A 27,860-nucleotide genomic window follows, 5' to 3' on the forward strand; every position below is an offset into this window, starting at 1 on the left:
CAATTCAACAAAATAGCAGAATACAAGATAAATACACAAAAACGGATTTGTTTTCTCTAGAGTAACAAAGAGAACTTAGAAAATGAAATAAGAAAAACAATCCCAATTAAATAGCTAACCAAAAGATTAGATACTTAGGAACAAATCTAACTAGAGACACATTCAGAGACCTGGTCAGTGAAAATTACAAAACCTTACTATGAGAATCAAAAAGAAACCTAGACAAATGGAAGAAGATACAATATTCAGAGGTAGAACACTCAATACTGTGAAAATGACAAGTCTACAAATTCTACGAGTTCAAAGCAATTCCATTCTTTAGAGAGACGGAAAAGGTTATCTGCAGGGTTTCCAAGGCTGTCAAGATTTAAGGAAGCTGACTGCCGTATCCTCCTCCCATCGAGCTACAAATCACATAGAGGACACTGCCCAACTTTCTCCCTTGGAGTCACTGGTGGATTCAAAACTCCAGAGAAGATCAACCTTTAGGTTAAGAGTGCCTCCCTCTAAGGACTATACCACCAGAGCTCAAATGGATACTTGTCTGTGAATTTAGAAGTTGCCTGACAAGTAGTTTATATGTTTAAACACATACTCACAGTCACACACACACAAACACTCTCTCTCTCTCTCTCTCACACACACACACACACACAGTCTCTCCTGGAGATGTTAATAGAATTGTATTGAGTGATTAATTGATTTGGGAGAATTTTTATATTTTAGATACTTAAACGTGATCAACCATATATATATTTTTTTACTTCCTTTAACCTACTAAATTGATCTTCAACAAAGTTGCGTTTATTTTTTTAGTATTAGAAATGATGTGTTGATGAATTTTGTGTGTCAATCCCGCCATGGATCGTCCCTATAATGTTACTATATGTTCTAAATTTTACTCTGTGATGTTAAATGAGTGTGGAGTTAAGGGTTTATTCAAAATTACTTTCCTCGCTGACTCTGCCACATGAATGGTCAATATGTGAACAGGGCATGTGAGCTTATCCACAAGGGGACTGGCTAGCCTCATCATTAAATTGAGCAGGTCCAGCAGCAGGGTGAGGGTCATCCCCACCAGGAAAACAGAAAGCAGGGTCTACATGGACAGTAGCCACAGCAGCACAGCAGAGAACCAGAGACCCGACATGAGACGAGTGAGATCTCGGGATTGCTCCACCAATGGAACCAGAGCTAAGAGGCTTTGTTCAAGTTTGTTGGACAACTCATGGAGGGGGAGGGGCAGGACTGAGGACCATTTACCTCCGGCCTAAAGCCATGAGGCTCAAGGCTGAGGTGTTTGTGAGCACATTTCAGAAGCTGTCCTGACTGTATTCTGCTACCAACCTGGATTATAGCCTTTTGAGTTTCCAATATGGTTCTGTCAGCTATTGCATCAGATTTTGGACCCAGTTAAACAGATCTGTGTTGAGATGAGTAGAAAGAGATGCGTGAGTATGTGGAACAGGTCTGACCTCGTGGGAATGGGTTTTGTTCTACTGATGCTTTTGATGGGGACAGTTCCCCTTTGTGAAGTTGAAAACAGTCAGATAAGGCCATGCTTATGTTGCTCTTGCTCTTTTTACAATGAGGTAGGATTAGAGGAAGTTCTGAAAATTCATAATCAACCTGAAATGATGAAGCAATCTCTTCAGGGACATGGCCTACATTGAATGTATGTTTGAACTCACTGGAAAAAACGAGGGAGATTTTGGTCTGACCCAACATCTGCCTATCTGACTCATGACCCCAGGATGTGAGTAGCTGACTGTACTTGACCTAGCAATATCCAACACCGGCAGTCTGCAAATCTATTCTTCAAGGATGAACTTTGCCTTTGTCAACCTCTCGAGCCAGCAGTATTCAAAGCTGAAAACGTGCTCTCTGACAGTGAACTTTGGATGGTTCTGCCTCTGAGACTGACAGCCCATGAAGCCAGCAGCCTGCAACTCTACTGCCTCCCAGTGACCTGGATGTATTCCTCCCCATTCAGCTGCTTTGTGCATTCCAAGCCATAAGCATGCGCTTAGGAGCCTGTGCAAGTACGTGGACCATTTCCTTGAAATATATCTCTCTATATGCATATATATCTGTATAAGCATCTTTGTTTTCCCTTATCTAGAGAACCCAGCCTAAGAAAAATGGGATCCATGCATAGGATGACGGGAAAAGCAAGATATAGTGAGAATTTAATGAGACTTTCTAATGAATGGCATCAATCTACAATAATTAAAATTATAAAACAAACATATAGGAATGATTGAAATGAAAAAAGACAAAAAAGGGGGAAAATTAAACAGAAAAAATTTAATGCAGAGAAAAGGAATTGATTTGGGATTTGGAGTTTTCCTTTTTTTATTTTATATTGGTTTGTATACAAAATTTTTAAAAATTGTATTTCTTTCATGTACATTGTGTTTCACACATTCCTCTATTCTCCTAATGTTCCCTATGCTCATTTCCATCTATTGAGTTTTATAAAATGAGTCACCATTGATCTATGCCCACTATAATTACCCTGTCTTTTCACATCCCCACTGAACCTTTCCTAATTCCTTCACCCTCTCCCTTCACCCATCACATTCTGTGACCCTGTGATTCTACCCTCGCTACCCTGAGGACCCTTGTCTCCTTCTCTCTCTCAGGCATTTATACACATCTTATTCGTTATCTTTCTGTTTTTACAGTAATGGTCTTATGCAGTATTTGTCCTAATGAGTTACTTCACGCCGTATAATGCTCTCCAGACTCTCATATGTTATATATTATTTTTCAAAGTTGTTGCTCTTGAGTGTACAGTATTCCATCATGTGAATGTACCACAAATAATCAATTTGTCTGTTGATTGATATTTGGGCTGTTTCCATAACACTTTCATGAACATCAGTATACAAATCTTCATTTGTTTTCTCAGTTTTGTTCTCCTCGGGGTATGGAAGGAATTGACATTGAAAGGTAGTGTACCACAGTGACTAATGGTGCTTGTTGTTGTTAAGTGCCATTAAGTCGTATGTGACTCATAGTGACCCTATGAATGAAAGAAAGCCCTGAACACCTGTATGACTTCCGTCGTTTCTCCAAGTTCATAGAGTTACCAGAGGCAAGCAATTTCAGAAGTGGATGCTGCTCCTGCTTTTAAGCTTGTTTTAACTGGGAAGCTCCACCAAACACCGTCCACCATGAGTAACCATTATCACATTTGACACATCAGTGTCACAGTGTTCAGCATCACAGCAACCATGAACTACCTCTGTACAGCAAATGCACAGACCACTTCTATACCACTTAGAAAAATGTTTGACATTCAGATAAATCCAGAGTTCAAACCCTGCTCTATCACTTACTTGGCAGGTAAGAACACTCTCTGTACCTCCATCTGCACCTGTGTAAAATAGTTACTTAGTTACTATATGGACATGTGGACTGACATGAGAATTAATAGAGTTTAAACATAAAGTTCTTGGCACAATGCCTACATGTGACAAGTGCTGTTGTTGTTAGGTGCTGTCATGTTATATTGTTGTTAGGTGCCGCTGATTAAAGTATGACTCACAGCGACCCTATAAACAAGAGATCTGAACCCACTCCTGTCCTGCGCCATCCTCACACTTCCTGACACACAAGAGCCCATTGCAGCAGTCACCGTGTCAATCCACCTGGTTGAGGGGCTTCCTTTCCCTTGCCGATCCTCCACTCTTCCCAGTATCATGTCCCTCTCCAAGGATTAGCACCTCCTTGCAATATGTCCAAAGTATGTGAGGCAAAACCTCCTCATTCTTGCCTCCAAAGAGCAGTCAGGCTGCACCCTCTGCAAGACATATCGGTTCAATCTCTAGGCCGTCCATGGGATGTTCAGTGCTCTCCTCCAACACCACAGCTCAAAGGCGTCAATACTTTTTCTATCATCCTTATTTATTGTCCAGCTCTCAGATGCATAGTTTGATGCATCTCGGCTTTGGAAAGACCATGGCCTGAATCAGACGCACTTTAGTCCTCAAATTGACATCTCTACTCCTCAAAAATTTGGAAAGGTTCCTAATTGCAGATTTCCCCATTGCAATGTGTCTCATTATTTCCTGACTGCTCATACCAAGGGTTTTCATTGGGGATCCAAGCAAGATGAAGCTGTTGACAGTTTCAATCTCCTCTCCACCCATCATGACACTGCCTATTGGTCCAGTGGTAAAAATATTCGTTTTGTTGATATTGAGACCAATCCATATTTACATCTGCATTCCTTGATTTTCTGCAACAAATGCTTCAAGTCTTCTTCACTTTCAGCACGCAAGGTTGTGTCATCTGCGTAACACAGGTTATTGATGAGTCTTCCTCCATACTGATGCTTCACTCCTCTTCATAGACTCCAGCTTTTCAGATAATTTGTTCAGCAGATAGATTAAACAGGCATGGAGAAAGAATACATCCCTGATGCACTCCCTTCCCAATTCCAAACGATGCCGTGTTCCCCCTGCTCCATTCATACAACAGCCTCCTGATCTAGGTATAGGTTTCTTATGAGCAAAATCAAGTGCTCTCAGATTCCCATTCTTCTTAATGTCAGCCACACTTTGTCATGATCCACACAGTCAAATGCTTTTGCATGTCAATAAAGCACAAATAGGCATTCTTCTGGTATTCCTTACTTTCAGCCAGGATCCATCTGACATCAGCAGTGATATCCTGGTGCCACGGCCTCTTCTAAATCCCACTTGAACTTCTGGAAATTCCCTATCTATGTACTTGTTCCAGCCAATTTTTTTTTTATGATCTTAAGCACTATTTTTCTTGCATGTGATATCAATGGTATTGTTCAAGAATTTCCACATTCAGTTGGATCACCCTTTTTGAGAACAGGAATGCATATAGACCTCTTCCAATCCACTGGCCAAACCGCTATCCTCTAAATTTCCTGGAATAGACCAGTGAGTGCATCCAAAGCTCCATCTGTTAATTGATACAAGTCAACTGGTATCCCATCGATTCCTGGGCCTTATTTTTTGCCAATGTCTGCAATGCAGCTTCCACTTTCTCTTTCATTACCATTACTGCCGGTTCATACGGTACTTCCGGACATTTTTCTGTGTCAATAATTTCTTTCCAGTTTGGAGAGTCTGGGTACTCCCTGTGTGTTCTCTGCTTTAGGTAAAATGCTCCTCGTCCTTTCATTTTACTGTAGGTCAATCCCAGTTACAACCTGGGAATGGCTTCCTCCTCTTCCATCGTCCTGCAGAGCAGAAGAGCCTCAGATAATATATGTTGTTGGGTAAAAGTTCTATATTCCAGTGTTCAAGGTTTTGAATGTGTTGGCTTATTTCCCTAAATTAAAAATGGTTCCAAAACAAACAAACAAACAAACAAACAAACAAAAAACCAAAACACAAACTGAAAACAACCAAACCCCAAACTAGATGGAAAAGTTTCCTTAAGCTTCAGGAAGGACAAAGGTGATGCCAAATAGCTGTTTGCTGCTGCCATCACATTGCCTGTGACTCAGTGACCTGTGTGCAACAGCTCTGAACCCTGCCTATCCTGAGCCGGTCTCACTGTCTCCAACACACCTACCCGGTAACCCCAGTCACTGAGTCAGTCCATCTCAAAAAGGATCTTCTTCTCTCGCGCTGTCCCTCCACCTTTCCGAGAATGATGTGCTTCTTTAATAAGGACTGGTCTCTCCTGGGTACATGCCCAAAGTATGTGAGATGGAGTTTCAAAATCCTTGTCTCTAAGGAGCAACGAGGTTTCACCCTCTCCAGGACAGACCTGTTTGTTCTCTTGGCAGTCCATAGTATGTTCAATACTCTTCTCCATCACCACATCTCAAAGGCATCAATTCTTCTTTTACTATCCTTAGTCATTGTCGAATTCTCTGATGCATAACAAGTGATTGTGAAGACCATGGCCTGAATCAGGCTTACCTTAGTCTCCAGATTGACATCATTACTCTTCAGTACTCTGGAGGGGTCCCTGACTGCACACTTCACCAGTTCAATATACCTCCTGATTCCCTAACTTCTGATATCAAGAATTCTGAATGTAGATCCAAGTAAGAAGTTGTTGAGAACTTCAATCTTTTCTCATTTCTGTCACCAAGTCCAAACTCTCTGAGTAGTATTCCTTCTTAATTGTTTCCAACTTTTACATTCTAGTGACCAATTATCAGATACATTATTGCCAAATATTTTTCCCAGTCTGTGGTATTCCTTTTTACCCAGTTGGAGAAGTTTTTGGTGTGCACAAAGATTTGTATATTTTTTTAGAAGGTCCCATCTATTTTACTTCTCATTGTAGGTTTTACGTCACGCTTGGAAGTCTGTGCCATAGATTTGGGTTTCTAGAATTGTTCCTAGTTTTTCTATGATGAACAGTTTAGTCTTTGGTTTTACTTCTACGTCCCTGATCCATCTTGTGTTGGTTTTGGATAGAGTGTGAAGTGTGGGTCTTGCTTCAGTTTTCTGCAGATGGTTTTCCAATTTTGCCAGCATTATTTTTTAATGAGGCTATTGTTTCCCCACTTAAATTATTTCCTCTCCTTACAAAAGATCAGTTAACCATACATAGATGTGTTGATTTTTAGATTCTTGATTCTAGTCCATTGATCCATGTGTCTATCAACTGAATTCTCTGACAGCACTTCCCAATGCAATATGTCTTTTAATTTTCTGGCTGCTGGTACCAAGAGTGTTGACAGTGGAGCCAAGCAAACTAAAGCTGTTTACAATCTCAATCTCCTCAACATCTGTCATGATGCTGCTAAATGGCCCAGTGGTGAGAATCTTTGTCTTCTTGATGTTGAGCTTCAATCCGTATTAAGGCTGCAGTCCTTGACCTTCTGCAGCAAGCACTGCACATCCTTCTCTGTTTCAGTCAAAAGGGTTATGTCATGTGCATAACACAGATTACTGATGAGTCTTCCTCCAATCCTGATGCCACATTTCTCCTCATAGATCCCTGTCTCCCGGATAATCTGTTCTGCATATAGACTGAGAAGGTATGGATATAGGACACATCCCTGGGGCACACCCTTCCCAACTTTGAACCATGCTGCTCCCAACCCTTCCCCCTCTTTGTAACCCCATAAACGTTTTACCAGTTATCCTATTGTTACAGTAATGTTCTTATGCAGTAGTTACCCTTATGATATTGAGTTACCATAATGCTCTCCAGCCTCTCCTGAGTTAATGTAGTATTTTTCTAAATTTTTGCTCCCGTGTGCTGTGCGGCATTCCATCATGTGAAGGTACCACAATTTCTCAATCTATTCAATTATGATTGGACATTTGAGCTGTTTGCAATTGTGAAAAAATGCTGCTATGAACATTGGTGTACACCCTTTGGATGGCCAGCAGACACATGAAGAAATGTTCAAAATCACTGACAATAAGAGAGATGCAAATCAAAACCACAAAGAGACACTCTCTCTCCCAAGTAGCAGTGGCAAAGTTTAGCAGGATAGCAAATAAGTAATTAATGTTGGAGAGGATGTGGAGAGATTGGAACTCTTATACAGTGCTGATGGGATTGTAAAATGGTACAACCATTCTGGAAGGTAGTTTGGTGTTTCCTCAAAGATCTGAACACAGAGATTTCATATGACCCAGCTATTCCACTGCCCGGAATATACCCCGAAGAAATTAGAACTAAGACACAAATAGAGATTTGTTTCTTAATAATTTTTACAGAAAACTTACAACATGTTTTATATATGTTTTCTTTTTATAGAAAACATAGAACATGTTCCAACAAAAAGGCAATATACAGGAATAAGTTGATGTAAACTACAGCTACCAAAACAAGGCAAAAAATAATCAGAAAAACACTGGGAAATCTTAGGAGAAAGAGAGAGAGAAATAAAAGAAAATCAGTGTGATTTTCAGACTCTGTTGTACTGCATTCAAAATCAGACAGAGTTGGCTTTAGCTCCAGAGGAAGAGGAAGGAGGCTGGGACAGAAATCAAACTATAGGCAATGAGTATTGACATCGTTCAGTCACCTGCAGGCTCATCCAACAAAAAGGAATCTTTTTTCCACTGGTCATTGTACACATTCAATCATTTCACATATAATTTCCATTTGTTCCCTTTGAATTGTTTTTTTTCCGAGTCAACAGCTTCCTAAATCACCCCGAGCTTGCATGCCTTATCTCTGCTAACAGGCGTTCCCCTTCCATCCTGTTGGCATCAACTGGACATCCTGTGTCCACTCCTTTCCTGCCCCTTTATCAAGTTCGCTGAGAGGTGCCACGGTCACTCTGAATAGTAACAAGACGTGTTTCAGGGTGGCTGGAAAAACCCCATGTGTCTGCCAGGCCTGGCTTTCGTGTGTCCTGAGTGGAGTGAGGTGACCCCCCATTTTAAAGAGAAGACAACTATCAAAATTTTGTAACTAAGTGATTATCACTGATAAGGTTATCTTACATTTTGTAACTGATTATGCTCCAAAAACTCTGTGTACGGAAAAAGACCCTGACAAGACGACAGTACAAACAGCTTCATGGTTCCGTTCTCCCACAGAAATCCTGGAAACAAGCTGGAACTTGCAGAAGCAACTTCACTGGAACTCTGGAAACCAGTCAAACAGCATTCACTTGACTGCAGAGTCAACAGGAAAACAACTGTAATGTAGTGGTCAATATTGGCATTTTCTAGTAGCCCACGCTTTACTCCCTTTCAGGCTTAATGGTGGTCTTAAGAGTTGTGGTGTCCCAATTTGCCAGAGAGAGGTCCTGGTCCCTGACCCATGAAAAGAGAGCAGTCTATACATGTGTATTATTTTGAGCACGTGGTGTAATGTGTCTGGAGACTACATGAACGGCTGATTAAGACACTGTTCTTTCATTTATCTCAGAGATCATGCAAGACAAAAAAAAGTGGAAGGCATTGCGCAAACACAGAAACCACCTATATAGCAGCCTGAAACCAAAGAGTAGGAGTAAGATAGACAATGAATGCCTGTACACTGGCAAAAGGCTCTAGGGGGATAGTTTCTTGGGAAAATTAGGGCATCCTGTGCATACAGAGGAATTTTACAGGTCATGGTCTTCGCAATCACTTGCTCTGAATCAGAGAGTTGGACAATGACTAGGGAGGATCGAAGGAGAATTGATGCCTTTGAGCTGTGGTGTACCAGTCATTTTTGGATAACCTTCAGCAGAATCGTGCTTACATGTGCTATCAAAGATATTATTCAATAATTTCTACACTCTGTCGGGTCACCTTTCCTTAGAATGCGAACAAATAGAAATCTCTTCCAGTCAGTTGGCCAGGTGGTTGTTCTCCAGATTTCTTGGTACAATTTGGTGAGCACATCCAGGGCAGTGTCTATCTGTCGAAAAATGTCAATTGTTATGCCATCAAGTCCTGGGGCCTTGGCTTTTGTCAATTCTTTTAGAGTAACCTTAACTTCTTCCTTCATCACCACAGGCTAGAGAGGGTGAGATCAGACTGCTCCTTGGAGGCAAGGATGCTGAAGTTTTATCTGACATATTTTGGACATGCTACAAGTCAGGAACAGTCCTTGGAGAGGGACATCATGCTTGGGAGGGTGGAGGGACAGTGCAAGAAAGGAAGACTCTCAATGAGATGGATTGATCAATGACTGGGGTAATCGGGGTAGGTGTGTCAGAGACAATAAGACAGGAACAGGACAGAGCAGGGTTTAGGGCTGTTGTATGTAGGGTCGCTATGAGTTGCAGGCAACTTGATGGCACATAACAACGACAACAATAGTAAAGGGTGTAATATATATAGTCTTACAACAACAATGAAGAAAACAGAATTTTTTTAGTAATTTCATATATATATATATGCCATTCAGTTGTGAAAGGAAATATGAGAGTACATATTTAAGCAGATATTGATGGGCCTTCATATACACTTGGTAAGTCTTACCAAGTAAGACTATTTTATATATACACACACACACACACACACACACACACAAATATATAGATATAGATTATAGAGCTAGAGCTAGATAGAGATAGAGATGATACAGAGACAGAGACAGAGACAGAGACAGAGACAGAGATAGAGATAGAGACAGAGAACAAGTACATAGGAGCATAGTATAGAAATTTTCTCAGCAGATCCATTGGCTTTAACTGTTTACGTTTTAGGGGACATTTAAGCCAACTGACATTCATAAAGATAATGTTCTTTATACTAGTTCAATATAAAGAGTAGTGTCAGGGGTCTTAAAAGTTTTAGAATGTATAACTAAGATACAACTTTTGCTTTTCTCCTGCTTAGAGCAAAGGAGCATATAGGAAACTAAAGACCCAATTACTCTTTGGAACTAATCTGTACTACAGTTTCTTCTAGTCTAAGATCAGAACAACTTCTGAGAAAAACCTTAACAGCAGTTCTTCCAGGACTGATTTGCTTGTTCATTTGGTCCGCTCAACTCATTTTCATCACGTGGGAACCAACTCATCGCTGACCTCCAGCAAGTTTTCCAAGGCTGTAAATCACACGGCCAGTCTCCTCTTGTGAGAGTTACTGACTCTGAAAACACGGGGGAAGGTCAGCTTTAAGTCAGTGTCAACAACAACAACAACAACAACAAATCACACAAGAGAAGAGCGCCGTCTTTCCCCCGCAGGGCAGCTGATGAATTACAACTGTCTGCCTTTGAAGTGACAACACAAGTCCTTAACCAGGAGGCCATCAGAGTCCTTCAGTTTGTTGTTATTGTTAGGTGCCCTCGGGTGGAGTATGACTTAGACAACCCTAGATGATAGATCTTAACCTTGTCCTATCCTGTGCCATCCTTGTCATCTCTAGGACACGTGAGCCCATTGCTGTGCTCACTCCGCTCCACCTCAGTGCCAGTCTTCCTCTCCTTCTTTCCAAGCATGATATCCGTTTCCAATGAACAGCCACGTCTAGCAACATATCTCAAGTATGAGAGTGAAGCTTCGGCATCCTTTCATTCAAGGAAAACTCTGGCTGGACCCTTTCCAAGACATATCTATTGCTCTTGGGGCCGTCCATGGACTAGTCAGCCCTCTTCTCCAACACCACAGTTCAAAGCTATCAATTCTTCCCCTGACATTCGTATTCACTGTCCACCTCTCAGATGGATAGGAAGTAACTGAAAAGACCATGATCTGATAGGAAGTAACTGAAAAGACCATGATCTGTATCAGGCACAATTTGTCCTCGAACTGACGTCACTGCTGTGCAGTATTTTTGAGAAATCTCTGACAAAAGACTTGCTCATAGCAGTATGTCTCCTGACCTCCAATTAGTGCAGAGGATGTTGACTGTGAATCCAAATAAGAATGATGGGCCATTCCAATCCTTTCTTCATCTATCATGACGTTGCCTATTGGTCCAGTGGTAACGACCTTTGCCTTCTTGAAGGTGAGATAGATGTACGCTTTGATCCTTCTTGAAGGCTGTAGGCTTTGATCCTTTCTAGCAAGCGCTTCTGTTTCTCCTCATTTTCAGCAAACATGATTGTGTCATCTGCATAGAGCAGGTTGTTGATGAATCATTCTCTGATCTTTAGTCCATAGTACATTCAGTATTTTGATGAAAAGATATCAATGTTCGTCACCTATGAAAAGATACAAATTTTTCTTTAACCTTCCTTACATATTGTCCAGCTTTTCCAAACACATGAGGGAATTTAAAATCAAATGGTTTGGATCAGGCATCCATTAACTCTCAAAGTCACATCTTTGCTCTTTAAAACTTTAGAGAAGTTTTTCTTGAGACTTGTCCAATTCAGTATGTGATTTACTATCCTGACTGTTGCTCAGAAGGATGTTGAAACTTAGTTTCTCTCTTCATCATGATATTGTGTATCAGTCCCTTCTGTAAGAATTTTTGTTTCCTTTAAGTTTAGGTGTAATGTCTGTTATATTAATTTTTAAAAACATGTCAAGGCAAGCTCTGGTGGCCTAGTGGCAAGAAGCTGCACTGCAATTCCAGAGGTGAGCAGTTCGAATCCACCAGATGCTCTGCGGGAGAAGGAGGGACAATCTCCTCCAGTACCAATCCGATCCGATTTGACCATACATGCACACGTACAATATAATAATAAAAATATTTATTTTAAAAAACACATTAAGAAGCTTGTTTTTTTAAAAAAAATAAGAGTAAACTTTTGACAACTTGCTCAATTTCTTTTATGATTACAGGTATACTAGTATTTTTCTACTTCTTTCTAGATCAATTTTGTTATAGTTTTTAGAAAAAAATTAAACCATCTATTTCAAATTTATTAGCATTAAACTGTGCATAATTCATGTATATCCTACAGAATAATTCTGCAGTTAGCCTATTTTGATGAAAAGTATCTTGGTTTTAAATTCAGGAACATTGTTAAACATAGTTAGGTCTCAATATGTTTTTCAAATGAATTTTTTTTAATTTTTTTCATCTTTTTTTAAAATTTCATTCTTTATTTCTTGTATACCCAATCATATCATTTTCCACATGGGTGGTAAATTTTATTATTTTGTGTGTGTGTATAGTCAAACTGGATCTGACTGGTACAGGAGGAAACTGTCCCTCCTTCTCCAGCAGAGCATCTGGTGGATTCAAACCGCATACCTCTGGGATTGCAGTACAGCTTTTTGCCACTAGGCCACCAGAGCACCATGAAGTTTATTTTTTTAAAAATCATAAATACAATGAATAAAATGTCTGAACCAGTAGTTATTTTGAAAAGTGCAATGAAGGTAAACAGATGAATTTTTTTTTAATTTTATTATTATTTTGTGTGTCTGTGTACCGTCAAATCAGATCTGACTAGTACAGGAGGAGATTGTCCCTCCTTTCCCGGCAGAGCATCTGGTGGATTCGAACCATGCACCTCTGGGATTGCAGTGCAGCTTCTTGCCACTAGGCCACCAGAGCTCCCCTGATTTTTTTTTAAATATTCTCCTTGGAGGTCCATAGCACTAGCAGAGGTTGCAAAGGTTCACACAATTGTGAGGAGGGAAAAAAAATCCAAATATTGACATCAACTGAAATTTCTGGCTTTGCAAAAACAAATAAAAATATGCTAAAGAGAGCTTGAAATTTCAGGGTGAAAAATGACAGCTACCAACCTTCCGTGCTGAATGTGTAATGCCAGGGTGAAGAAGGTACTAAATAATAGTTTCTCAAACAATTATATGTCACTGATTTACAAGACTTTATGGGCAAGACAGAGACAAAAAGATGAAAGTAATGAATATCCTTGGATGTGATGATAATATGACAAAATTTTTTACTAATTTCAAAATTATCAAATGCTTCATTTCAGTTTTTAAAAGCCAACACCATTAACCTTTATGACAATTTATCAGAGCTTTTTTATTCAGGAGATGATATAAAGTAATGAAGAAAATCACACAATGGAATATTATGCAGTTGTTATTGTTATGTGTCGTCGAGTAGCCTGTGACTCACAGCGACCCTATGTACAAGAGCCCCAAACCCTGCTCTATCCTGTGCCAATCTCACTGTCCTTGACACACCCACCCCGATTACTCCAGTCACTGAATCAATCCACCTCACAGAGGGTCTTCCCCTCTTGTACCGTCCCTCCACCCTCCCAAGCATGACATCTTTGTCCAAGGACTGGTCGCTCCTTGCAACATGTCTAAAGTATGTCAGACAAAGCTTCAAAATCCTTGCCTCCAAGGAGCAGCCTGGTCTCACCCTCTCTAGGATGAACATGTCCGTTTTCTTAGTGGTCCATGGTATATTCAATACTCTTCTCCAACACCATAGCTCAAAGGCATCAATTCTCCTTCTGTCCTCCATAGTCATTGTCCAGGTCTCTGAAGCACAGCAAGTGATTGCAATGACCATGGTCTGTATGGGGCGCACCTTAGTCTCCAAAGTGACACCACTGCTCTTCAGTACTTTGGAGAGGTCCCTAACAGCAGACTTTCCCATCACAATGTGCCTTTTAATTTCCTGGCTACTGGTACCAAGAGTGTTGACTGTGGAGCCAAGCAAACTAAAGCTATGAACAATCTCAATCTCTTCACCATCCATCCTGATGCTGCCAATTGGCCCAGTGATGAGAATCTTTGTCTTCTTGACATTGAGTCTCAATCCATATTGAAGGCTGCAGTCCTTGACCTTCTGCAGCAAGTTCTTCAGGTCCTCCTCAGTTTCAGCAAGCAGGGTTGTATCATCTGTATAACACAGGTTGTTGATGAATCTTCCTCCAATCCTGATGCCACATTCTCCTCATACAGTCCAGCCTAACGTCTTCATAAAACACTATTTAACTTGGAAGCCACCAGAGAGCATTATACTGAGTGAAATACCTCAGTGACGTAAGGACAGATATTGCACAAGGCCACTATTGTGATAAAAGGAGCATAAGTGAGCCAAGTATGTATAAATATTCAAAAGGGGAAGAAGTGGGGCAGGAAAAGGGGAGGCTGGGTAATCACTGGGATAGCAGATGTCAGTGGGTGGAGGGGAGGGTGAAGTCATGAGAAATGCTCAGCGAGTCTTGAAAAGATAGGGTGATAACAGGCAGAAGAACAACTGCAATTAATGATATAAAATATAATGTGTATGAATGACTATGTAAGGCCCAAGATTCATGTACAAAACGCAATGCCTATGAGTATGTGAAAACGTTCTAAAACATAGATGCACAAAATGATGAAGATTCTCTATGTGATCCTGAAACCGTCCTCCGCTGCCCAAACCCTGTGCACGATCACTTGTTACAACCCATGTTGATGTCTGGCACCAACATCCTCCTCTCTCTGTCTTTCCTCATCATCTATTAAGAAATTTAACTTTTTTGTTTTGCTTGCATATTTCATCCACATTTTGGATGTTTTATTTGCATATTTATTTGTCAACACTTTTTCACATTTTGCTTTCTTTAATTAATCCACATTTTTTCCAAACCAATTTACACTGAGGGTATTACCCCTGGTTGCCTCGTGGGTAAGGAGCTGCACTGCCAACCCAACCCTAAGGCAGGAGGTTCGAAGGCACCAGCTGCTCCGCAAAAGAAAGATGGGCGATCTCTTCCCCCGCGATTTACTGCCTCTGAAAACTTAGTGGAGGGTCTGCTGTGAGTGGACTCCAGTGTGACACCAATGAGTGAGGGAATGATTTGTTCAGACACATTAAAAGCACGATTTTATGTTCTGAGCTCTAAAATGTACATGTATATCAGCCACTGGTTGTTAAAAGCAGTGTTAATTGTTTTCTCATCTCTGCTTTTAGTGTATCTTAACTTAAAAAAAAATAATAATAACTAAGAAGCAAGTTTACCAACAGCATGAGGTCATTAAATGGATTATCTTTTTTTCCAATTCAACACTTTGTTAGTGTGCCCCCTGCTGGAAGCATTCTCCCTTCAAGCTGCAAAAAGCTTGTGTTTCTAAAACTTGAGTGAACATGGAAATTATTTGCAGAACTTGGGAAAACACATATTCTGGACCTGACTCAGTCTGGGATGCCTTTCTAATCATCTGTTTGTTGATGGGGAGGGCTCAGATTTTTACTTGGAATCGAATCCAGAAGATTCCACAATAACATATATACAATATGCATTTAAATTTTATCAAAGAATTAATGTTTACCAGTGTGGCAGGATGAACCCAGACGATGCCGTGTTTAAAGAGCTCAGAGGTTAAGGAAAAGGTCAAATCGAGGATCTGTTCTGTACGTGGCAGTCTGTTCACATAAAGATGGAAGCAGTGGAAATCAGATGTTGTTGGGTACTCTGAGTCAAATGCCGCTCATAGCAACTCTGTGAATAACGGATCTGAACACTGTCCTATCCTATGCCATTCTCACGATTTCTAGCACATTGCTGCTATGTACATCGTCACTATGTCAGCTCATCTCATTAAAGATCTTCCTCTCTAACGGACCCTCCACCTTTCCAAGAATGACACACCTCTCCAAAGAACAACCTCTCCTAACAACAGGCCCAGAGGATGTGAGATGGAGCTTTGCTATCCTTGGCTGTACTTTTTTGAAGGCATATCTGTTTGTTCTTTTGCAGTCCGTGGGATATTCAGTACTCCCCTCCACACCATAGCTCAAAGGCATCAATTCTTCTGTCATCTTTATTCATAATCTAATTTTTAGATGCATACCAAGTGATTGAAAAGACCCTGGCCTGAATCAGGCGCACCTTAGTCTTTAAACTGACATCATTGACCTTCAGTAATCGGGAAGGGTCCCTGACTGTGAACTTTCCCCAAAGCAATGTCTCCTGATCTCCTGATTTCTGGTACTTAAGGGTGTTGATTGTGGAACGAGGTACTTAGCTGGATGTATATCTATGAATTGACATTTAGAAATAACCAAACAGAGCCTATTTAGAACTATTTTTAAATGCTCAATTTGAAAAATCACATTAAGCCATTAAGAAAATGACCTGCCCAGATAATCAGTGGAATTCTCTTCTTCACTCTCTCTCATTGCCATCAAATGGGTTCCAACACACAGTGAACTTGTGGTGGGTTTCCAAGTATACACTAGATTTGAGAAATGGTGGCTAGGAAATGCACAGTCTGGAGAAAAAAAAAAATAGTCTGGAAAGGATAAGATTGATGAATGGGACTTTCTAAAGATTAAATCTCTGTTCTCATCAAAAACTTTTTCCAACAGGGTGAAAAGAAAACTTACTGATTGGGAACACACATTTAGAAATAGATTCTCAGATGAGTGTCTCATGACAAAATTTTACAGAATATGCGTGGGCCTCCACAAGAAAAAAGACTGATAATCCGATTCCAAAATGGGCAAAAGTCATGGAAAGATTTTCACAGAGGAAGACATGCAGATGACTAACAGACATGCGAAGAAATGCTCAAAACCACTGGCAATAAGAGAGATGTGAAACAAAACCACAGTGAGACACCATCTCACCCCAGTGGCAGTGGTGAAGTTTAGCACGGCAGCAAGGAATAAATGTTGGAGAGGATGTGGAGAGGTGGGAACTCTCATACACTGTTGGTGGGATTGAAAATGGTACAACCACTCCAGAAGGCAGTTTGACATTTCCTCAAAATGTTGAACATACATACTCCGTATGATCCAGCTATTCTACTACTAGAAATATACCTCAAGGACATTAGAACTGAGACACAAATGGAGATTTGTCCACCAATGTTCACAGCAGCGTTACTCACCATCCCAAGAACATGGAAACAGTTCAAATGTCCGACCACAACTGAATGGATTAAGAAGTTGTGGTACCTTCACACAATGCGATACTATGCAGCACTTAACAGCAAAATATACTGTATAACATGGGAGAGACTGGAGAGCATTTTGCTGAGTGAACTAACTGAGTCTCATAAGGACAAATACTGCATAAGATCATTATTGTAAAAATAGAAGGATAACTAGTAAAACATGTGGGAACTCAAAGGGGAGGCAGAGGAGTGAGGGCTGGTAGGGTCAAAACCACAGGGTTGCAAGTCTAGTGGATGAAGAGAGAGGAGAAGGAAATGAGAAGGACTTGGGTAAGAAGACAGGGTAATGACAGGCAAGGTCCACTGGTGATTGATTTTACGAAGCATAGTGCATGATAATGATTATGTGAAACCCCATATGAATGAAGAATAGTGTGAAACACAATGTATACAAACTTTATAAGCAAACCAATAAAAGGGGGGGAAGACACGGTGGACAGTAGATTTGAACTGCCAGAAAATCACAGCCTTTGGGTTCGCAGCTCAGTTCTCTATGGACTGTGCCATCAAAGCTCCCATCATTGTGATGAGACATTCAGCACTAAATTTGCACTCAACTTTGTAATTCCGTGGACTGTGTAAAATAGAAATCACCTGTGTGTTCCTTTCTCTTGTTATATGCCATCGAGTCACCTGCAACTCATAATGATTCTATGCACAACAGCTCTGAAACTTGCCCTGTCCTGAGGCAGTGTCGCTGACGCCAGTACACCTACCAGCAGTGCCCTATTTACTCTATCAGTCCATCTCATCTGAAGTCTTCTCCTGTGCTGTTACTCCACCCTTCAGAGCATGATGTCCTCCAAGGACCAATCTTTCCTAGCCATGTGCCCACAGTATGTGAGATGGAGCTTAAAGTCCTAGCCTCCAAGGAGAAATTTGGTTTCACCCTCTCCAACACAGATCTATTTGTTTTTTTTGAGGTCCATGGTATGTTCAAGAATCTGCTCCAGCATCACAACTCAAAGGCATCAATTCTTCTTCTATCATCCTTAGTCATTGTCCAGCTCTCTGATTGATGCATAGTAGCAAGTAATTGCAAAAACTATGGGCTGGATCAGGCACACCTTAGTCTCTAGACTGACATCATTGCTTTTCAGTACTCTGGAGAAGTCCTTGATGGACGATTTACCTAATATAATTTGCCTATTGATTTCCTGACTGCTGATACCAAGAGTCTTGATGATGGAGCCGAATAAGCTGTAACTGTTAACCAACTCAATCTCTTCTCCATATACCATGGTGCTGCCAATTGGCCCAGTGGTGAGAATCTTTGTTTTCTTGATGTTGAGCTTCAATCCATATTGAAAACTACAGTCCTTGACCTTCTTCAGCAAGCACTTCAGGTCTTCCTCAGTTTCAGCAAGCAGGGTTGTGTCATCCACATGACGTAGGTTGTTGATGAGTCTTTCTCCAATCCTGATCACTAAAACCCTCCTCATAAAGCCCAACATCCTGAATGATCCGTTCTTCGTATAGATTGAAAAGGTATGGACAGGCTGTATCTTGTCATTCTTCCTTCCTGATTTAGAACCATGCAGTGTTTCCCTGCTCCGTTTCGAGGACTGCTTCCTGGTCCAAGTATAGGTTTTCCATGAGCACAATCAAGTGTTCTGGGAATCCCATTCTCCTTAAGCTTAGCTAGTTTGTTGTGATCCACACAGCCAAATACGTTTGCATAGTCAAGAAAACACAGATATTCCTCTTTGCTTTCAGCCAAGATCCACCTGACATTAGCGACAATGTCTCTAGTGCCACAGCGTCTTCTAAACCTAGTTTATATTTCTGGTAGTTCTCTGTCAATGTACTGTTCCTGTCGTTTCTGGGTAATCTTCAGAAGGATTTTACTTGCAGGTGATATAAGTGTGGTTTGACCTAGAGTCTGTCCGACTTTAATTTAAAAAGCAACTCAGAAACAGATTTGAGGCCTTGAACACTAATGAACGAAGACCAGATGAGCTGTGGGAGGATATCAAGAGTAAGAGTATCATCCACAAAGAATGCAAAAGTTCATGACCGAGACAAAAGGAAGAAAAAAAAGACCAAAATGGACGTCAGAAGAGTCTCGGAATCTTGCACTAGAGCGCCAAGAAGACAAAGCAAAGAGAAGAAATCAAGAAGTTAAGGAGCTGAATAGAAGATTTCAAAGGGCAGCTCAGGAAGACAAGGCAAAATATTATAATGAAATGTGTAAAGAACTGGAGTCCGGAAATCAAAAGGGCCATACTAGCTCACCATTTCTTAAACTGAAGGAACTAAAGAACATTAAGGAGGTTATGGATAAAATATTGAATGATCCAGGCAATATTAAAAGAAGATGGGAAAAGGGTACAGAGTCCTTAACCAAAAGAAATTGGCTGACACAGAAGAATTAAAAAAAACCCCAAACACATATAATTAAGAGGCAACGCTGATGAATGAGGGAATTCAGGCTGTTCTGAAGGACTTGGCAAAAAAATAAAGCCTGAGGAATTGACAGCATACCAACTGACATATTTCAACAAACAGATGCTGCCCTCCATGTGCTCACCAGGTTGCACCAAGAAATCTGGAGGACAACTACCTGGCCGACTGACTGGAAGAGATCCATATTTATTCCCATTCCAGAAAAAGGTGACCCAACAGAGTGTGGAAATCATCACGCAATTTCACTCATATCACATGTCCTTTCTCTTAAGTTTACTTATTAGAAATAAAACTAAAATATGAGAGGTAACAATGGAGTGGATATTTTAGAATGTCAACTTTCTAAGCAACTGTGAAGTCTCTGTCGCTGTTGTTAGGTGCCATCAAGGTAAGTACGACTCCAACAAGCAACAATGTACGTGTGTGTGTGTGTATAAATATGTGTACATATTTTCTTTTTCATTTATTAAAAAATTTAAAAATAAATAAAAGCTGGAAGAATGAAGGCTCAGCTAAGCGATTACTTTTTCAAGCTCTTTCTGCTTTAAAAAGAAAAACCACATTAAAATTTAAAAAAGTGCAGTACGACTCATGGCAACCTTATCAATGATGAATGTGACCTCTGTCCTACCCTGTGTCTATCCTCATCCTCTGACAGAGTTGAGCGCATTGCTGCAGTCACTGTGTTAATCCATCTCTCCGAGGACCCTCCTTTCTTTTGCTGACCTCTCACCTTTCTAAGTATGACATTCTTCTCTGAGGAATGACCCCTCCTCACAACATGACCAAAATATGTGAAAGAAAGCTTCAGCACCCTGCCTCTAAGAAACACCCTTCCTGCACTTTCTCCAAGACTATCTATTTGGGGTTTTCTTCTGGCAAGTCCATGTGACTGTACTTCAGTCCTCTTTCCAACACTATAACCTAAAGGCAGCAACTTTTCTTCTGTCACCCTTATTAATTCTCCAGCTACCAGAAGTCCTTCTCTTTTTAAAATTAATTTTCATGAAAGTTTACAAGAGACTTGGGGTCGCCAGTCATTCATTGTTGCACTTTTCTCCCTGCTCAAATTCAATCATCTCCTTGAAAAGTAAAATAAAAACTCTTTCATTGTTATGCAATCCCTCCCCCAAGTCCACTCCACTGTGCAGCCTTCGTTCTGGACTCCTGTCATGACAATACCCAATCATATATCCCTTTTAAACAGTTCTCTCCCTCATCTGTTTCAATGCAGTATACATCATTCCTTCCCTCCTTCTCTGTGTTCCCTAAACCCCAATGTCCCATTTTACAACCATTTGCCCTATGCAGTATTTGTCCTTTTGCGACTGAGATATTTCACTCAGCATAATGTCCTCCAGGCTCACCCATTTTGTATAATATTTCATGAGTTCCTTGTTTTTCAATGCAGCATAGTATCCCATTGTGTGAATATACCACGGCTTCTCTATCCATCCGTTTGTTGATGGGCACTTTGGTTGTTTCCAGCTCTTTGCTATTGCAAACAAAGCCACAATAAACATGAGTGTGCATATACCTGCTTGGATGTTAGTTATGGTTTCTTTAGGGTAAATTCCCAGTAGTGGAATTGCTGGGTCAAATGGTGTTTCTATTTGCAACTCTTTGAGAAAGCACCATACAGCCTTCCAAAGTGGTTGCACCATTTTACACTCCCACCAACAGTGAATAAGGGTTCCAGTTTCTCCAAAACCTCACCAGCATTTGATGTTTGCTGTTCTGTTAAATTTTGCTATTCTTAGTGGGGTGAGATGCTATCTTAAAGTTGTTTTGATTTGCATCTCTCTTAGAGCTAAGGATTTTGAACATTTCTTCATGTGTTTGTTTGCCATCTGAATGTCTTCTTAGGTGAAGTGTCTGTTCAAATCCTGTGCCCATTTTTCAACTGGGTTATTTATCTTTATCTTACTGTGGTGTTCTAATATTTTATAAATTCTAGATATAAGTCCCTTTTCTGACATGTCATTACCAAATATTTTTTCTCCCAATCTATGGCTTCCTTTTTTACCCTCTTGGGAAAGTTTTTGGATGTGCATAGGGATTTGATTCTTAGAAGGTCCCATTCACTATTTTATCCCCTCCTGGTTGTAGAATTTCCAAGATGCTTGGAAGACTGTTTATGTTGTGCATCAGGACTTCCAGAGTTCTTCCAAGCCTTTCTTTAACGACGTTTATAGTCCTTGGTTATAGTTCTAGGTCCATGATCCACTTTGAGTTGTTTTTGAGTATGGAGTGAGGTGTGGATCTTGAGTTTTCTGCAGATAGTTTTCCAATTTTGCCAGCACCATTTGTTTAAAAAGGCTGTCATTTCCTCACTTAACTGATTTCATCTCCTTGTCAAAAATCAGATGACCATAGGTAGATGGGCTAATTTCTGGATTCTCAATTCTATTCCATTGATCTATGTGTCTGTCATTGTCCCAGTACCATACTGTCTTGACCACCACGGCAGTGTAGTAGGATTTGAAATCAGGGAGCGAGATGCCTCCTACCTTGTTTTTTCTTTTTAAGGAGTGCTGTGTTTATTCTGGACCTCTTTCCATTCCAAATGAAATTGGAGATTGCTTATGTATTCCTGTTTTTTAAGAGGGACTTCTTAAAAAGCAGGGACACATAAGATCAGGGGTTTTCTGGCCCTTGTTTGCTAGGATATGTTCCACCAGTCCTGCTCAATTAATGAAATACTGCTATTCCAGTTTTATTATCAACAGAACAACGGATTTTAAGACAATGACTCCAGGTGGGTGAGCTTAGCCCTCTCCCTCTGGTTGTCACACACTGTGATTGACCACCAGGTGGCGAAGTCTTCTTATTTTCCTCAAAGCCCCAAACAAGGTTCCACTCAACTCTCTGTGGTCCTGCCAGAGCTAATTCACTGCTGACTCTCCAACCAGGTTTTACAGGCTGCAGGTTGCAGGGAAGGAGACTGTCCTTTCTTCCACTCAGCCGCTGGTGGGTGTGAACCGCCAGAGACATCGCCAGCTTTGTTTTCTCTGTGCAACACCCTACACACTACGCATTTAGTCTCCTGCAGAAGGGTTGAAAGAGAACAAATGACTTTCAGTCACTATTTGTTTAAAGGAAAAATGAAGCGGGAAACATCTGAGCCATAAGTAACTAGATTCTCCACAGATGATAATGAAGCCTTGTGTAGAATATGCATCTGGACTGAACCAAGAAAGTGTGGGGCAACGGTGACTGGACAATATTGTCTTTCCAAGCCAGGAAGCAAGAGAATGGCTATGATCAAAGTTTGAGAGGCAGGAACAGAGAAGAAGAGCTACTATTTCTGGGACGAGGCATATGCTGCATGCAGCACAGCTCAAATATGGGGATTTTGTTTTGTGTTAAGGTACCTTCTGAAGTTACTGGAATGTTCTCATCACCCTTCCGGTTTTTTTTTCTTTTCACCTTTCCCCCTAATTTCATTTCATTTTCTATCCATAGACTTACTCTACAATGTGCTTCTAAATGTCATAGCAAAAAGTCACATTTATATATTGATTCATGAAAGCGCATATGGACTTGGCCCTACTCAGCATGTTTTAATTTTAAAACATGATACAAAGCAATAAATTGCATTCTGCTCTTGTTTTTTCAACTCACCACTTGTAGCTGAGATCCAGCCCTGCAGCTATTTAAAAATGGAGCCCATTACTTCTGCCTGGCGCACAGCAATTTATCAAATGCTTCATGCATCTTCATATCTCTTTCCACCAAGCGATGGATACAGTATAATTCTAAGTCCTCCCCTACGATAAACAATTCTATCTTAGATATCATCATCTGTGACTCTTTATAGATCTTTGTGAGAGGCTACTTATAGTGAGAATTCAAATTATGAGACCTACATAATCTTGAGGTCATTATCAACAGTCAAATTAATCTCCAAAATGATGCATCAGTTTATATTCCAAACAATGGATTTGAGAGGTCTCATTTCTGATGTCCTGGTCTTAAAGAAAATACATTAAAATCTCTCCATGGTGAAATTTTACAGCTTTTTTAAGTTAAGAAGTTTGCTTCCATTTCTAACATCTATATATTTATCAAGAGAATGAATTTAGAAAACTTTTTATGCTATTTGTTTTATTGTTACGCACCATCCAGTCACCTATGATTCATTGCAAATCTATGCAGAACAGCTCTGAAGCCTGCTCTGTCCTGAGCCAGTCTCACTGATTCCGACACATCTACTCCCATTGCCCTAGATGCTGTATCAATCCGTCTCATGCAGGGTCTTCCTCTCCTGTGCTGTCCCTCCACCCTTCAGAACATTATGTCCTTCTCCAGGGACCAGTCCTTTCTGGCCACGTGCTCAAAGTACGTGAGATGGAGCTTCAAAATCCTAGCCTCCAAGGAGAAACTTGGTTTCACTCTGTCCAAAACAGACCTATTCGTTTTTTTGGAGGTCCATGGTAGGTTCAAGACCACAGTCTCTGTTTTCTTGATGTTGAGCTTCAATCCATATTGAAGGCTACCGTCCTTGACTTTCCACAGCAAGTGCTTCAGGTCCTCCTCAGTTTCAGTAAGCAAAGTTCTATCATTGGCACAACGTAGACTGTTGATGAATCTTCCTCCAATCTTGATGCCACGTTCCTCCTCATAAGGCCCAGCCTCCCGAATGAACTGTTCTGAATATAGAACGCATCCCTGACACACTCCTTTCCTGAATTTGAGCCAGGCAGTGTTTCTTTGCTCTTTCTGAGGACTGCTTCCGGGTCTGAGTATGGATTTTGCATAAAGACAATCAAATGTGCTCTAATTACCATTCTTCTCAAAATTAGCCACAGTTTGCTGTGATCCACATAGTCAAATGCCTTTGCAAAGTCAATGAAACACAGATAGACGTTCTTCTGGTACTCTTCGCTTTCTGCCAAGATCCGTCTGACATTGGTGATAATGTCTCTAGCTCCAAGACCTCTTCTAAACCCAGCTTGTATTTCTGATTGTTCTCTATTTATGTACTATTCCAGTCATTTTTTAAATAACTTCAGCAGGATTTTACGTGCATGTGATATTAGTGATATTGTTTGATAATTTGTACACCCAACTGGGTCACCATCGTTTAGGATGGGAGTAAGTATGGATCTCTTCTAGTGAATTGGCCAGGTACTTGTTCTTCAGATTTCTTAGCACAACCTGGTGAGCATGGCCAGGTCAGCATCTGTTTGTTTTAAATATGCCAATTGGTATTCCATTAATTCTTGGGGCCTTATTTTTTGCCAAGTCCTTTAGAGCCCTGTACTTCCTCCTCCATCATCATTGCCTCTTAATCATACTCGGAATAATTACATATTGTTCTTAAAATTATTAATGTAATTTATATTTACAGATATTTTTAAACTTTTGAATCAATTTTGTAATCCTGGATTAACCCAGCATTTGATCATGATTTTTAAAATTTATTTTTATTTACTAATAATCTTATTTTTTTAATCTATATGGAAAATTGAAATTGACTAATATCTGTTTTCTAAAATTGTACTTATCCATATGGACTATCAAGGAAATGCTAACTTCACAAATCAGTTTGGTAACGTTCCCACTTTTTAGAATTTTTATTCAATATCTGAACCTTTTTTCTGGGAAAAAAGTATGTTATTGTTGTTGTTGTTGTTGTTATGTGCCGTCGAGTCGCCTGCGACTCATAGCAACCCTATGTACAACAGCCCTAAACCCCGCTCTATCCTGTGCCAATCGCACTGTCTCTGACACTCCCATCCCAATTATCCCAGTCACTGAATCAATCCACCTCATAGAGGGCCTTCCTCTCCTGCGCCGTCCCTCCACCCTCCCAAGCATGATGCCCCTCTCCAAGGACCGGTCTCTCCTCACTACATGTCCAAAGTAAGTTAGACGGAGCCTCAGAATCCTTGCCTCCAAGGAGCCACCCGGTTTAACCCTCTCCAGGACAAATCTATTTGTTTTCCTAGCAGTCCATGGTATTCTCAATACTCTTCTCCAGCACCACAGCTCAAAGTCATCAGTTCTCCTTCTATCCTCCTTGGTCATTGTCCAACTCTCTGATGCATAACAGGTGATTGCGAAGACCATGGCCTGTATCAGACACACCTTAGTCTCCAGAGAGACACCACTGCTCTTCAGCACTTTGGAGAGGTTGAAAATTATTAGTTCATTCATAGTTTGGTAGATTTCACTGTAAAAATTTACCATTTCAAGGTATATTTGGAGAATAAGATGTCCAATAAACATTCCAAAAATTTTAAAAACTCGTTTTTAATCATCTATTTCATTGCCTTATTGTTTTATATATATTTTCCTCCTTTTTTTCTATTTTCTCCTCATAAATTGAAACTTAGTTCGCTGGTTTTATCTTATTTTTTCCTTAGGTAGATCAACTTGAATGTAATTTGTTAATATTATTTTGTTTGTATACATTTTTACATATAATACTTTTGCTATCATCAAAACCTAAATTTTACATATTTCCCTTTATTATTGAAACTAAAAGTTCTTTAAGAGATTTTTCTGTTATGAGAGAAAGAAACATTTTAAACTATTTTTTGTTTTGTTTTTAAAATTACACTGGAGTCAAAGTATTGTTTAAGACATTGGTTATTTCAAATTGGTTGATGTGTCTTATGTGCATTTGTATTAGGTTGAATTTTTGAATGTTCAAAGTGAACTTAAAAAAATGCTTGAGGCTCGAAGCAGTGAACTCCCTAACCCACACAAGTTATTGTGTTCACCTTCCCTGGGTCTGGAGAGAACTTCAAGCAGGACTAGTTGCCCTCTTCTCCCTTGGATCCACGAGTTCCCCATAAAAGGTGAATCTTCCCACCCAGCCCAGGACCAAAGAGAATCTCAGGCAGGGTGAAGTGCCCTTCCCTCGTTTGGTACAGTGAGTTCCTCCAGCCAAAGTGATTCCTTCTTCCCACCCTAGGACCAGAAAGGACTACAGGCAGGTTGAGTTGCCCTATTCAGAACAGAGAACTCCCCAGGCAAGTTTGCCAGACCTCCAACCAGAACCTGTGACAAACACAGGCAAAGAAAACACCTCTATCACAGCAATGACACAGAAGAAGCCGACTATCTCAAACCCCACAAAAAGCCAAACCAAAACATCACTCAAAAGAAAGTGATCAAAACACAGATGCAATGGATCTCCTGGAGTTGGAAAGTCTGATGGAACTTCCTGACACAGAATTCAAAAGAACAATGATCAAACATTTTACTATGTGAAGGAAAAAGTCAAAGACTTGCAGAAGTCTACATGTAAAACTCGAGGAATTTTTAAAAAGCTGTGCCAGACTCTTTCGGCTGAAACCAGCACCTTGTAATGACAATCACAAAGGAAGGAGGAAGGCACCTGGTGTGTGTTTTTTCAGCACTTTAGGAAACATGGAGTTGTTCCCTTGGCCACTTGTATGTCAATTTATAAGAGAGGAGGTATTCTAGATATCAATGGATGTTGTTCAAAAAGCAATGCCTTACAAACATTATTGTTGTTGTTGTTGTTAAGTGCCGTCGAGTCGCAGGCAACTCATAGTGACCCTATAAATGAAAGTCCTGGACACTTCCTGGATAACTTTCATCCTTTCTCCAGGTTCATAGGGTTTCCAGAGGCAAGCTACTGGGGAAGTGGATGTCACTCCTACTTCTAAGCTTGTTTTAATCGGGGAGCTTCACCAAGCACTGTCCACCATGGGTAACAGAATTCGGCTTCACAGTAACCACGAGCTACCTCTGTACAGAAAGTGGACATACCAGGGTTACACGACCTAGAAGAATGTTTCACCAAAAACAATTAAAGGCTGATAGGATTTGAAGCTAGGGCCCCCACCCTTAAGTACCCTTACTTTAGGGGTCCGGGCCACCCATCCATCTATGAAGGCCAAAAAGGACAGTAACACACAATGCAAACGACCCCAGAAACTTCCCTTGCCTGACAACCAAACATTACCAAGGCAAAATTGGAAGGGTCTGCAGTGTTACCCAGCATGCTATTGGCATTGTTGTAAATAAACAAGTTTAGGGTAAGATTTTTTGCTAGAGAATTACTCTGCACATTGAGCATATCAAGCACTCCAAGAGCAGAGAGAACTTCCTGAAGCACGTGAAAGAAAATTCTCAGAAAAAGAAGGAAATTGAGTAGAAAGACACTTTCCAGGTAAAGTATCAGCCTGCTCCCCCACACCCACCCCAGAGAGAGGGACACGTTTTGAGAACAAATAGGAAAGAGTTCAAGCTGCCAGAGCCTACTCCTTATGAATTTATGGCATAA

At 40.5% G+C, this 27,860-nt stretch overlaps 1 pseudogene; it reads left to right on the forward strand.

The window, feature by feature from the left end:
• Positions 1-2,932: 2,932 nt before the first annotated feature.
• Positions 2,933-27,860, forward strand: LOC102872438 (annotated as a pseudogene).

Source organism: Elephantulus edwardii, unplaced genomic scaffold (genome assembly GCF_000299155.1).
Source record: "Elephantulus edwardii isolate Elephantulus edwardi_28Jun2011 unplaced genomic scaffold, EleEdw1.0 scaffold00088, whole genome shotgun sequence".
Classification (NCBI taxonomy): Eukaryota; Metazoa; Chordata; class Mammalia; order Macroscelidea; family Macroscelididae; genus Elephantulus; species Elephantulus edwardii.